This window comes from Agelaius phoeniceus, chromosome 14, assembly GCF_051311805.1.
Source record: "Agelaius phoeniceus isolate bAgePho1 chromosome 14, bAgePho1.hap1, whole genome shotgun sequence".
Taxonomy (NCBI): Eukaryota; Metazoa; Chordata; class Aves; order Passeriformes; family Icteridae; genus Agelaius; species Agelaius phoeniceus.
This window is the reverse complement of record NC_135278.1, coordinates 18,143,922-18,158,790: the sequence shown is the minus strand read 5'-3', so window position 1 is coordinate 18,158,790 and position 14,869 is coordinate 18,143,922.

Sequence of the window (14,869 nt, the reverse complement as noted above, 5' to 3'; positions counted from 1 at the left end):
GAACGTGTTTTATCACTAATTCTAAATATACTTAGAAAACCAGTGCAAATTCACATTTGAACTGACTCTCAAAGTGTGAAAGCTTATTAGAGCATGATTAAAGTGTAACAGGACCTTGCCAGACTAGAGCTGGAACCTGTAACCTTTATTTGATGGGTATTAATTTGCCAGGTGTTATCAACGTCTTTGGTGTCATAAGAATCATTTTCTTTTATAATTTATCCAAGTATAGAAGATGCCTAATAACAGGAACTATTTTTTAGGGATGTTCTAAGGAAAACTGACATGAGAGAGAAATGAAGTTGGAAAGCAACCCATGGGGGTTCTTGCAGACTCCAGCAGCCTTGTTCTTACCTCTTAGCCCAAGAACTCTTTTGTGAATTTTAGACCTCATTCTTACCTCTTAGCCCAAGAACTCTTTGTGAATTTTGGGACTTAGAGTTGCCATTTTTCAAACTGAATTCCTTCTGGTTTTCCCCTCCCTAGCTCTGAAAATCTTTAGGAAAAGTTCTTTATATTTTGTCCTGTTTTCAAGGTATTTTGAAAGGCTCCATACAGATGTGTTCTACTCCTTGTAACTTTCTAAATGTTCACCCCATGGTGACTGATTTGTTTTTTTATTAAAGTTTTCATTAAGTCTGTCACATTTGACAGCTGAATGTGTGTGGAAGAAAGGAAGTCTTTAAATCACCCAGAACACGCTTCTTTACAAAGTGTTTTATTTTCTAGCTTGTGTACCATATGCAAAAAAAACCAAACAGCTGCAGCATCTTATTGCCCCCTTCATAGGCAGGCAAGGATTGCACCTCTGATTTCCCTGCAAGTGGTTAACATACATGACACTTGGATTTTGTTCTTGGACATCCTTTAATTCTGGTTGTTACTGATGTTCTTATTTTAGTGCTTCGGGGGGTTTTGATTGTGGGCTGTTTGTTTTTGTTGATTGTTTTTTTGTGGTTTTTTTCCTTCATTATGCCCTATGTTTTTCACTGAGAGTTGAGGAGCTGCTGTTGGTACTTTAGAGCAGTGCAGGGAGTTAAAAGCACAGGGACTGAGTCACCCCCTGGCTAAGGCTTCAGGAGTTTACTCCAAACCAAAGTCCAATTATCCCCTGTGTTTGTTATCAGCTACAATGAGAAGATGAGAAGGAAACATGGCCCAGAGTGCAGGCACTGCTGATGTGCTGTGGTTTTATCCCAGCTGGCAGCTCAGCCCCACCCAGCTGATCTCTGGTGGGATGGGGAGAGCATCCAGAGGGTAAAACTGGGAACTCGTGGGCTGACATAAAGGCAGTTAACTAAGAAAAGCAAAAGAAACCAGGAAATCATTGCCTCCATCCCACTGGCACCAGGTGTTCAGCAGCCCCGGCAGAGCAGGGCTCTGTCACACTCAGCTGGGGATGGGGAGCAGGAATTCCATCACCGCCCTCCCCTTCCTGTGGGATCTCAGCACATCGTTCCCGATGTCCAGAGATGCCAGGAGAACCCTTGGGGGTCTCGGAAATCCTGGAATGTTGCCAAGAGTGTTTGGTGGCTTGATTTTGATCCATCCACAGAAGTAACAAGAGTCTGAGGACAAGAGAATCACTTTAGAGTAAAAGGTGTAAAAGAGACACATTTAGAGATATAGACTTTAAGGTTTTTGGTACAGGGGGGTTATGGAGACAAGATGGAGGGATCAGGGCGTGTCTTGTCCTTCTTCTTTCTTCTTCTTGTCCTCCATCTCCTGTGATGATGTTGGCACTTAGAGATTGGTTTATGGTGAAGGTGCACTTGCTAACATGGGCGAAAAGCATTGGGAAATAAAGGTAAATATTGTATACGTAGGTTTTAGTATAAAAAGACATGACCACCCCGTGGGTGGTCAGAGAGTGCCTGTGACTGCTTGCAGATCAGACCTCTGCTGGGCAGACAGAAAATTTTGTAGATAAGAAATAATAAACAACCTGAAGACCGAAAAACTGAAGAGTCCAGACTCGTCCTTTGCATCGCGTGCCACCCTAGAACCACTCTACCCGTGTCGGGGCAGAGACAGACAGACAGACAGACCCGACACCTTCCCGCTGCCCCAGCTCTCCCCTCGGGTCACTCAGCGTCACCTGCCCTGCCCGTGTCCCCTCCCAGCCCCTGTGCACCCCGAGGAGCAGAAAAGGCCCTGGCCCTGTGCGAGTGCTGCTCGCTGATAACAAAAACATCCCTGTGTTATCAGCGCTGCATCCAGCACAAATCCAAACACAGCTCCGTGCCAGTCAACGTGGAAAAAAGTTACCTTAATCTCAGTAGGGCATCATGGTTGATAGAGGAAGCATCAAAAATGTGTGAGGGATGGTTTTTTTTTTTTTTTTCTAATGTAAGGTTTAATTTAAGTTTTCCTCTAACCTAGTTTTGTGTGGGGTTGTGTGTTATTTTGTTTAGTTCAAATAAAAACCTCTACTCCTGTGTCAGACTAAGAGAATTTTTTGCACCAATTGTAGGAATCTTTCTGTAAAGATCTATAACATTCAAAAGCATGAAAATTATCTAGAAAATTTTCATTTTGAGACTTCATTGTTCTTGTCATTTATTTCCTTCCTAATTCACAGATGACCCCAAAGCTTTCCTAGAAATACCCAGAACATGAAGGTCTTTTTATTCCTTGCTAGTGCTTATTTCCTTAGAGGAGAATCCTGATTTCACTTGAACACAAAGGGCTTTTCTCTATTGCTGCAGGGCACTCTCAGCCCTGGGAACTCAGTGGTTTTATGGGCAGGCTGCATCCTGAGCAGTGTGAGTAGGAAACTCTCCATCACTGACCACTGATCCAGCACCAGCCATTCTGCTGGGCAAGGTTGCTTCATTTTCCTTCTCCTGGGTGTTTCTGAATGCACTCCTCTGTTTTACACACCAGAGAAAGCTGCAGTAAGTAACAGGCACTTCCTAAAGTGCTTAGCAGAGTCAGAAATGAGATTTCAGCCCATCGTGTGTGGTGGGCACAGCTCTGGGTTCCAGCTCTGGGTCTGCTCTGCAGCTCCCTGAGGACAGCTGGAATTGCTGATTTGGGTCACCTTGGTCTCACAGCCCTGTGAGCTCCTGGTGCTGTCAGGAGTCCTTGGATCCCACTCCCACCAGTTCCCCCTGCCTGACTCCCAGGTGAGAAGCAGATTCTGTGAGCTCAGTGTGGGCTGATCATCTGCTGAGGTTAGAGCCTGTGTGGGGAAGGATTGGCAGGGCAGGTGGAGCAGGGCTGAGCTGCTCAGCACCTCCAGCTCCCAGCAGGAACTTCAGCATCCCTCTGGCTCAGGGCTGCTGCCAGTGAACACGGAGCTGGAACCACAGCCAGGGAGGAGCACAGCCCTGCTCCGTGTCTCCCTCTGCCAAACGAGATATTTTAGTCACTCTCCTGTCTCATTATCTCAGAAAACTCCTAGTACTGCATGATGCAACCAATCTGGACAGAATCTGATGTGCTGTAGTGCTGAGATCCTGCTCCTAGCAGCAATCCTGTGTCTTCATCTCAGAGAGCAGCACTCTGGAGCTGGAGCTGCTCACTGTGGTGACAGCAGCTCTGTATGTGTGTAGAGTTATTTTAAAAAGAAGGGATTATGCCAATGCTTGTAGGTGCTGACCACTTTTGTTGCAACAAAAGGGAGTTGAAAGCATTTGCACATGGAGGTGCAAATAACATTTGCACATGAAGGTGCTGGTAATTTTGTTGAAATAAGACCCATCGTGGTATGAAATAATAGATTTCAAAAGTGTCTGGAAAGAAGGACAAGTAAGGAAGAAAAACTTTTAAAATACTGACATATATTAGAATGTAAGTTTGTATTCAAACTTACATTCTAATATATGTCAGTATTTTAAAAGGGCCCTGGTACTGCTCCCTGTGCCAGTTCCTGTGGGGTTTTGAAGGAGTAAAACACAGACACTTGAAAATGTCCCATTCTCCCCCTGTCTCTAGGTTTGACATCAAACCTTTACAGCCTCTTCACACAGTGCTGTGACTGATATTGTGCTGTACCTGTGTAATGTGCTACATCAGAAAAATAAATAGATATATTTTTAATTTTTAGGTTAATATTTTTTCCCTTTTTTCATCTGCACAGTTATGGTACCTCATGGACCCTCCATGACTAAATGTTACAAAAATGCTGCCTCTTTTCATGCCTTTCTCATGTGTCAGTAAAAACCACTGAATGAATGGCACTGTGAAGTTGTGGCCAAATACAATAAAGCAGTGAGAATCATGATAGAAATTTTCATCTCTGTGCTTAACTAATCCATTTCACGCTGAGAAATAGTTTTCCCTTAGTCCATGAACATTTCATGGGGTTTTTAACCTACTTTCAGGAGCTGCTTCAGGTGGAGGACAGGCTCAGCTTGCCTGCATTGCTGTGTGTTTTGGGCAGGGAGGTTGGGAGCTGTGCTGGAAGCTCCTGAGGTCAGATAAAACACAGACCTTTTGTCCCTTGGCCCCTTTGCCCACTCCAACCCATCTGTCCCCAGGTAATTTTGCTCTCTGCCCAGCTGATACTGTGATGTGAGTGACTGGAGAGCCCCAAAGTGAAGATATTTAGTGCTGCAAAGCTTGAGGTTGTGCTTCCTCCCTGTCAGGGTTGCAAAGCTCTCCATCATAAAGATGAAAGGTGTGGAATCAATGCCAAATGTACAGTTAATATGTTGATAAATACTTAAAACTTAAAATATAGTCTGCAGAAGTAATCATAAATGTTATTATGGACTGTCAGGCCACCGTATCAGGAAAGAACAGGCTGTGTCCTTTACCCTTGGCCTGCTGAAATCTTTGATGGGTGTCTGATGTGGAATCTGACTGGTCTTTGTCTAACAATCAAACCAAAAAGTCTAAATCATATTGTTAAATTTGATACATTCCAGGGGGAGAACAGAGATGGAAACAAAACTGAAATATGAGGGGCACTGAACCTTCTCATGAGGAAATTGTGCAGGTGAACTTAGGAAGGCTTTTAAATATGGTTTATTCTGTAGCCATACCTTTAATGGTGACTTCAGGTTTTTTGATAATCCTTTTTTTCCTTTCCATTGTTGCCCTTTGAAAAGCTTCTGATTTAACCCTTGCACCACTAAGCTGGGTGCACCAAAACCTTGGCCAGGTGCAAAACAAGTTTGAGCCTGCGGGCATCAACCCAAACCAAGGGGTGGCCTTGGTGCCTCCTTTCAAGGCTGGAGTCACAAGGGGACAAGGGCTGGGTTAACCTGCTGCTGGTTAACCAGCAGCAGCAGGGACTCCTTCCCTGTGCCAGAGGAATCCTGTTTTTTTCTCATGACAGAGTGTCAGGGCAGTTCTCAGTGCTCTGCCTTCCCTGAAGGATCCCAGGAGCATCCCCAGGTCACTGAGCTTTGCACAGCTCACACTCAGCTCTGCTCTGTGCTTGTTCCTCTGCTTCAACTTGACTTCAGCAGTTTCAGCAGATTTTGGTGCTGCCTGGAAGGGAAAATTGGATTTATTGTTTTCTGCACAAACAGGATGTAGTCAGCTGTTGCCTATGTGAAGTCTCAAACTGATTTCCTCTCTCTGGCAGCACTTGGTGTCTGTAAGTCCTGTCTGAGTTATGGCAGGAGCATGAAAGCACCAGGAGGGCAGCTAGCTCGGGTAGGAGTGCTAGAATTGAGTAAATAGAACTAAGAATATTCTGGATTAATAATTCAGGAGAGATAGGAGATGTTGGTTAATAATCTTTACTGTGTCTGCATTACTAGTTGTAGAATTATCACACTGTTCTGGTCAGGTACTATTAAACTTAAACCACTTTTCTCACCAGGCTCTGGAAGTTTTTTCAGTCCCTGTAAGATCCTCCTGCCTGCTGACATTAATCCCATGAGAGAATTCAAACTTTTCTTTTTTTTTTTTTTTTTCCCTTCCAACACTTCATATGGAAGTTCTGAAGTCATTTAGCAAGTAATTAATTAAGGAAATGTCAGGTTTTACATGCCTTGTCAGCTGATTTTAGATGTACCAGCAATATCTATCAAAGGTGAGAGTGGAAGGAAAAGGTATTTTGTTAGAGACAAGCGTTCTGTGGTGAGAGGATGTACTGCTGGAATTTCAGTGTCTCTTTTGGACTTCATAGGCTGTAGGAGAGATTCCAGCTTTACAAACTCTGTGCTGCTGAACTTTGATATAACAAAGCTGTTACAACTTTCTTAAGGCTAGGCAGAAAAAAAAGAGTTGTTCTTTTGCACAGCATCGTGGTCTGCTGATGGCTTTTTTTTTTTTTAATGGGGATCTTGGAATAAGCAGAAACCATTTTTGTCTCCAGTAGCTATCTGAGCACTTGCAGGAAAACATATCTTGTAGTTATACATAAACACTATTTTAAAAACTACATTAACCTTACAAGAGAAAACAGCATTTGTAATTGTTATCTCTTCTAGAGCATATGGAGAAACACAGCATCTGGCAGGATTATTGTTACATAGCACACCAGTGTGAATTCCTTGGTGATCTTCTGAACACAGACTATTACAGAGGTGGCAAAGGTGCTGCTGCTCAATGGCTTTTCCCAGCAGACAAATGAATCCTGGCTGCTCCTCAGCCTCAGCAGCTTCCCCAGCTCAGTGCATCCGTGTGTGGATAATTCCCCCTCACTAGGGGCAGGTGCCAGTGCACAAATCTCTGCCTGGAGATCCTCAGGAGCAAAATCTGCAGCCCAAAGCCCCTCTGTGGTCCTGTCAGTCAGTGGTGGCAGCAGTGGGACTGTGACCCTGCTCACAGGGGTCTGAGGGTGAGGGAAGAGACGAGGATCTGACTCCATGGTTCACAAGGCTGATTTAGTATTTTATGATATATATTATATTAAAACTATACTAAAAGAATAGAAGGAAGGATTTCATCAGAAGGCTGGCTAAGAATAGAAAAAGAATGATAACAAAGGCTTGTGTCTCAGAGAGTCTGAGCCAGCTGGGCTGTGATTGGCCATTAATTAGAAACAACCACATGAGCCCAATCCCAGCTGCACCTGTTGCATTCCACAGCAGCAGATAACCATTGTTTGCATTTTGTTCCTGAGGCCTCTCAGCTTCTCAGGAGGAACAATCCAAAGGAAAGGATTTTCCATAAAAGATGGGGAGTGCTGCTGACACCTCCCTGCCCTGACAGTGTCTTTGGTGGCTGCTGCTGTCCCTGCTGAAGATTCCTGTCCCTGCTGGTGAGGGGACACATCCCAGCCCTGTCCCTGCTCCCAGTTTGGCTCCTGGTACCTGTGCTGGAGGTACCAGGCTCCCTCAGGGAGCAGATCCTTGGTGCAGCCTCTGTGAACTGCTCCAAGCTTGGCCAGAATCTCAATCTCCAAATCCATTTTTTTTTCTCCCATCTGTAACAAGTTCACCTTGGCTGCTCTTCCTCCTCCTGTGTGTGGCCTGAGAGCAGAGTGGGCAGTGCTGTTTAACCTCAGCTCTGATTTCATGTCCTCACATGGACAAAGCAGGATCAAAGCCTGTCTGGGGGCTTGGGCAAAAGGGGAAATTGTCATCCCGAGTGAGCACCATTCTGATTGTCTCCAGGCTGAATTTTCTGATCAGCTTCAAGGAAATTTGTGTTTTCCCCACCTTTGGTTGTCTGCATATTCCATAGTTGGTGACACTTTGTGCTGGCAGATCCCCAGCCAGGAGGAGCAGGGCCCTGTGGATGTGAAGGAATGTTCTGGATGTTCTCTGGGATGTTCTCAGAGATGTTCCCTCAGACATTTCCAAGGGAGGAGGAGCAAGGAGCCCTCTTTGTTTCTCTAATTTCCCCTCCTGATTTCTAGATTTCAACCCTAATAAAACCCATCTCTGTGCAGATTTTTGAATGTCATTACCTGGCCAAGATTGTCACGGCATTTACATCTGGAACTTGGAGCTGAGCTCTGCAAGTCCATCGAGTTTTGTGAACCAACTTTGCAGACCTGTGAAGTTTTTCTTGGCTAACATTCTTCCATGTGAGACAGAGGAAGCTGCCTCCTCCAGCCTTTTTAATTTTTTTTAATCTTTCCATTTAGATGAGACTGAAGAACTGAGCAAATGACAGATTTTCAAAGTGATTTTTAAAGACCTTATTTCTTTACATTTATTCAGTTTTGGATTTCACCTAGAGGCAGTTCTCTCTCAAGTTTGCAATGACTGTGTTAGGATGCTGCTGTGCAGGAATTTGGTATGAGGAGTCTAAAAGGCCTCAAAGGAGTAAAAGGGTGAAGGAGACCATTTTAGAGAGACCATTGTGTATAAGAGGTTTTTACTTTTTCCCCAAACATTCTCAATTTGTGCTAATGTTTTAATGGGGAAGTACTGGGGGGAAAATGATGACAAATAGAGAAAACCTTGAATGCCCAAGTATTTAATAAAATAGCAGAGATCTATGAAGATCTAAATCTCTGTCTAAGGCAGACCTAATCCAAATAATTTATTAAAGTTAGGTCTCATTATTGCTTCCTCCTTCATTGCTCCCAATAGATGATTTGCCTTATAAGAAGACATTGGTGGAACTTCTTAGTAGTAAGTTATGCAAAACTTTTTTAAAAACCTTTTTCCCTTGCTTCTGCTGTTTAACAACACATATCTTTATAAATAATCAGAAAGTTTTCTTTGAGATTTCTGCTGTATATTATTTCTTGCAGATTTTAGAAAAAAATGAGAAGTGCAAAATAACTATTTAGCGGAGCACGAGATTATTTAGCTTATTTAGCACGAGATTATTTTATTATTTAGAGATTTATTTATTATTATATTTAGCAGAGATTTGTTTTTTCATTGAATTATTTTATTAGAAGCTGCAGTGTTTTCTGCATATGTTGTGCATGTGTTTCTTCAAATCAGCCTCAACCTTAAAAGTTCTAATATTTCCCATTTTCCAATTTGGTCTTGATTTGAGTTTGCATTTTAAAATCCCCACTCTATTTGCCTGCTCTAAAACTCTGTCTGTGTGTTTAAAGTGCTATGTGTTTCAATGTAGGCTATTTTAGCCTGAAATTTCATTTAACAATTAGCATTTTCTAATGCTATTTTCTAACTGCAGGAGCCAGGCAGTCAGCCTGTCTGACTTGCAGCGACAATTTTCAAGACTAATGAAGCCAATTATAATGTCAGTGTAAAACAAATTCAAAGCAAAAAGTCTCTAGATCCTATATGAAAGTTAATAAGCATTGATTACATTTTACCTTTTTTGTTTTAGCTATCCATGTGCATTTGTTTGTGAACTCTGATTTTTTTTTTTTTTAATGTTTTTGCTGGTTCCTACTGTAGAAATAGGCTAAAGATTGCTTTGGTATTCAGTTAAAAAAAAAGAACATCATCCCAAATGTTTTTTTCTGTCAATGGCCAGAACATGTTGGCTGCAGAGACACATCATATAAAGGATATTAGTATTTTAAAATACTAATTTTAAAGGAAAACAATTTTAATTATTTAAAATTTAAATTATTTAATTATTTAAAATTTAAATTTTAAAAATTTTAAAGGAAAATAATAAGAAATATCCAGCACGGCCTTGTTTAACAAAGTGAATCATGAGGCAGATTAAGCTGTTAGATTAAGGAATATGAAATAAATTTTAATTTACAGTATGAAATTCCAAAAGGTTTGACAACAGAGAGCATTTTAGCCCTAACAAATAACACTGATTCATGCCAGCTCAGGAAAATAAGGAGAACAAATCCCCTGAGTATTTCCAAGTGAGAGTTTTCAAGCAGGAATAGATTAAGTGTGATGTTAGAAATCAGAGTGCAAATGCACATGTGTTGCCACTAATGCTCCCTGGGTTTTATTCAGCCATCAGGAGCCCCTTGCTCCCTTCTGCTGTGGGGATATTGAAATGCCAGATGCGGTGGAAAAGGAATAAATGGTAAAGTCACTACTCAAGTTCACAGCAGCTCTGCCTTGATTTTATTTTCTTTGGTCACTGTGGGATTTCAAGACAGAACAGATGGGTTGAAGAAATAGCTGTGGTGTAAATGATTCTTTCGAAAATTTGGGCTATTCAGGTTTTGTAACTGCTTTTTGTGGGGCTTACCTAATGCTATTTAACCTCAGTCAAAAGAAATGTTTCAAAAAATACCAGTGAGTGATTCCAGCATGATAACTGAGTATTTCAGTGTTTGCTAAAACATTGGAATATACCAAAGTACGTTGGATGCACTGTAACTTCTCTATGGAACAGCACAAGTTAAAGTGCAATGAAATTTGCCTTATTAATTACAGAAAGCTCTGATTTTGGTCAGTGTGTGTACAGAAATCAAATGCCCCAAATCCTCAGTTCAGTTCTGTTTCACTGCCATACATCAGTACCAATGCATTTTTTTTGGCCATAACATTCATATCTCTTAGATTTTATCATTTTCCAGCACTTGTTATAAATGAATATTGCTGGGTTTTAACATCCTTACCTAGGACTGTTTAGGAGGAGGATCTGCTGAGGAGCAGGAGCTCCAGTCCCTTTATTTACATGCAATTTATTAATGGACAAAACCAGTCTTGTGTTCACACTCACACCACAGCAGAAAGCTCTGGGTTACACGAGAGGACTTCTCCCTGCTGAGGAGGTACAAACCCTGTGGAAAGACAAAGGGAAAAGCTGCCAGCACTGCAGAAGGGATTCTCCAAAAGGCAAATCCCTCTTTCTGTGTTTGCACCCTAAATAACATTGAAATGCCCAAGAAGAGAAGGAGACCATTCCAGCACTACAGCAGCTTCTCATCCGAGTTTGAAACTGCAAATGGAAAATACTCCCTAAGTTGTTTGCAGCAGTTTTGAGCTTGCTTTTGTCTCGGAAATCCCAAGATATTGTCAGCTTGTCCTGTGTTTCACCTCTAATGATAAGGCTCTCTGCACAGCAAGTGCTTTGTCTCCACAAAATTCCAGAAGTAGCTCTCAAAAAGCATCTTTCCTCCAATAGAGGCGTTTTAGAAAATTCACTTGGTTTCATCAAGAGAAAAGACAGTGGTGAGACTACTGGTAAATTGTTATCTTTCTCAGCTGACTGGAGAAAGATTGAAAATCTGTGTGGTTAAAACATAAAAATCCCAACCACAAACACAGTGGGGTTGATTTTGCCTTTTTATTGCTTCATATTTCTGCTAAATGCAGCACAAATTTCCTGGTTGCATTAATCTGCAAATAGCATTAAAAACATCCCTGTCAAATTTGGAGCTAAAACCACCATAGACTGACTGGGTGAGAAAGAGAGCAAAGGGAATATTCCATTTATTGCATCCAAATTTTGAGAGGAACTTACACAGAGCACACTCCAGAATCAGTAGGGAGGTAATACTGGATTTAGGGCTAGATTTGGCCAGGTATTCTGCAAAGAAAAGCAGCAAGTGGGTTTTCTAAAATACATTCACCATGTAAGTCGTTACTTTAGCCAATAAGAGGGATTTTCATATGTTTCTGTGTTGTTTATTTTGCATTAATAGTTATAGCTGAAAGGTTGCACCAGTCCATGGAAATGCTGCTCTTTGTGTGTGGAATAAAAGCTTGGGAGCTCCACAGAGATCAGAGCCCCCCTCTGCCCAGCCTTGGGATCCCTGGCTGGCTGTGACAGTGGCAAGAGACTGAAACCTCCAAATGGCTGCTGGAAATGCCACTTGCCCCAGCATTTCCTATGCATTTCGAATAAAAATTCCACTTTAAAAGGCTCACTTTAGTAATCTGTCTGTGTGGCTGAAGGAAATATGATTAACAGTGTAAGTAAGCAAATCCAAGCTAATTCCATTTTAGCTGGCATTAGTAAATATGTGATAATTGAGCAATGGGAGCTCCAGTGACCCGTGCACAAATCCAGAGCCTCTGCTGTGCTGTGCAGGCTGTGCTCACCTTGGACTGCTCTCTCCTCACTGCACATATTGCTTCTCCTTAAATTGTGGTTTTAGGATAGGGTTGTTTCAGAGGAAATTAAAATAAACTCTGCCATGCAAGAAAATAATGGTAATTAAAGACAGCTCTGGAATAATAATTTGTACAAGTGTCAGAAGAAAATAGAATCTAAGCAGTAGTTAGATGATCTAACTAAATATAGTTAAATTTGAATGCAGTTTGATCAGCTTATGGAAAATTTAAGCAATGTGATGGATTTTCTCACAGTCCTGGCCTGCTGCTCCAGGAGTCCTTTTCACCAGGAGTATTTTTGTCCTATAATCACTGGACAGCTCTAAAGCAATGTTGCTGAGGGGAAAAATTGCTATGCAGTGCTGTGGACTTGAGCTGTGTTGAAATTATTCAGGAATAAGACATGATTAGAAATAAAAGAGATGCTTCAAGAAGCCTTCAAATGAGAAGGGGATGTTTTCATTAACAAGGCAGAGCATGAGAAACCTGTGCTGTGACAGGGATGAAAGTGGTGACTTGTGAAATGTTAAGGACAGCCCATCACTGATCTTTGTGAGCCCTGTTCTGTAGAACTCAGCTTGGCAAAACAGGCCTGAGCTCAGAATTAGAGCTGAACCTCCCCTGCCTGTTGAGCTGGGCAGGCTGAGGCTGAAGCCTGGGGTGATTTGATGAAATCAGTGCCCACATCGTGGAGGGGGGGAAGGTTACAAAGCATTCACAGTAATTTCCTTGTCTGGAGGTGAGGACGGATAGTGATGTTAACAGAGGGATTTTGTGAGCAGCACTGGATCTTTTTATGGACTTGTGTGAAATAAAGATCTTTCTAAAGGTATTAAGGGCATCTTAGCCCTTCTCCAACCCTGGGATGTGGTGATTAACAGAAACTTCCATAAATGAAGTTCCATGAATGAACTTGCTGTGTGCAGGAGTTCTCTTGCACTCAGGCACCACAAGGCCGCAGTCTGAGCTGGTGGAAGTTTTTGAGGTTTTTTTCCACGTGTGTTTTGCTTGCTGTAAATGTGCTTTTGATTGTCTCCATTCTCTCTGATAACCACTATGGAAATACAACATGCCCATCTTTTCTGAACGCTCCAAATCTCCTCTGTGATTTGGACCAAAGGCCTTAAACAGATCTGAGCGTTCTGCAATGTGTGGGAAGTAACTCTCCTTCTGGAACTCATAATCAAATAATTTGGAAAAAAATGTTCTGCCTATTTCTGCTTTATAACAAATTCATATTAGACATCAGGTCTCACTCTGCAGATGAAAACAATGCACTCATAATTCAGCTAAGAAAAATAAAGTCTGTTGGATTTCACTATTCATCTCCAGAGTAACTTAAACTTGCTGTTTGCAGTAAAGCTTAGTTTTTTAGTGGCTTTTGTTTAGGTTGGAAGCCCCCAGTACACTGTGGTGCTTCTGAGATTGCTTTCTAGAACAAGGCAAAATTCAGTTATGTTGGTAATTAATTTAACGTGGTTTTTTGTGTGCTTTGTATTTAGAACATTTTTTTTTCAGAACGTGTCTTTACATTATGGAAAAATATTCTTCTCTGCATGGACAAAATCTCATTTGACAGAATGGAAATCTGGTCAAAACCCAGTTTTCCCATAATAACTGCCAAGTTCTTGTACCTTATTAGTTTAAAATATGGCAGTGCTGGGCCTGGAGAACATGGATGTCATTTTACTGTGTGGATGGCACCAGCTATAAACTGGAATTCACTTCCATACTAAATACCAGGATTATAAGCAGTATTCTAAACACATGCTCACAAACACCAAGAATATCAGGGAGAGGAGAAAAAGATCATTAAGGTTACTCTTCAAAGCATCCAGGGCTTTAAAAAATTCTTCCATATTATATCTATTACAATTAACTTGAACTTCAAAGAAGTTTTAAATAATTTGGCCATGGGTCATTAAGTTACCAATGTCACTGTGTTCTTGCTACCTCATTTACCTTAATTAGAGTGCACTTTTATAAACGATGGTAACACACTGTAACAAGCTGGATTTGATAGCCCCTGCCAAATGCTGGCTCTAAGATGGTTTTATTTTGCTGGCTGTATCCTTGCAGAATAATAATCTTTATCAAGTTGTTCTTATAGCAAGCTCATCATTGCTTTGGGATTTCATTTATGAGAGATATGTACTACATAAATGTTTATATAGGAAGGAAATGAATGGATTGGGGTACCTGAAGGGTGTAGATTGGGGATAAAAATGAAGCTGGTGGTGTGGTGTATGTCTGAATTTTTTCCCTTGGGAGAAATTCTCCATTCTTTCTAAAGGAAATTTTTGTCAGAAGAAATGTGTTATGAGTAGAGCCACTTAAAATTAAATGCCTGTTATTCTCACCTTGCTCATGATGAGAGTGGATACATGTGTGTGAGTTTTTAGGATGGCTGGACAAGGTGCCTCTTTTTAATTCATGTTTCTGCCAAGCAATGGGATGATGAAAAAGGTATTTTGAAGTATCACAGTTATTCTTTTCACTTGTGGATGTTATGTTTATCAAAGATAGAGCACGGTCAATGCTGTAACTCCTACAACTTTCACACAAAACCTCCTTTTTTTTTTTTTTTTTTTTTTTTTTTTTTTTTTTTTTTTCCTAAAACCTTCCTTTTGTTTCACTGGGGACCTTTTCCAGACAGCTGCTGTTCAGATTTGCAGAAAGCTCTCCCTGAAAGGTGATCTAAATTAAACAATTCAATTCATAGATGCCAGTTACATAGAAAACACGAATTATCAATTCTTTGATTTCTTATGTTTTCACCTTTTTGCACTGTCAGATAATTTCTGTACTTGGTCTTTTTGATTCTTCTGTCCCACTTTACATGGGGACGCCTGAGTTGCAGAGTTTACTTGGGTACTGAAGTTTTACCATGAAATATTGAGGCTGCCTTGAAAATAAAACTGTTGCTCACAGTGACTTGGAAAATCACTTAGCAATAGTTTACATTATGTTGCATGAAATTCACGAGGAAAGGTTGCAAACCAAAATGAAAAGGCAAAAACAACAGCTGCATCTCTCTGCCTTGACAAAGTGGC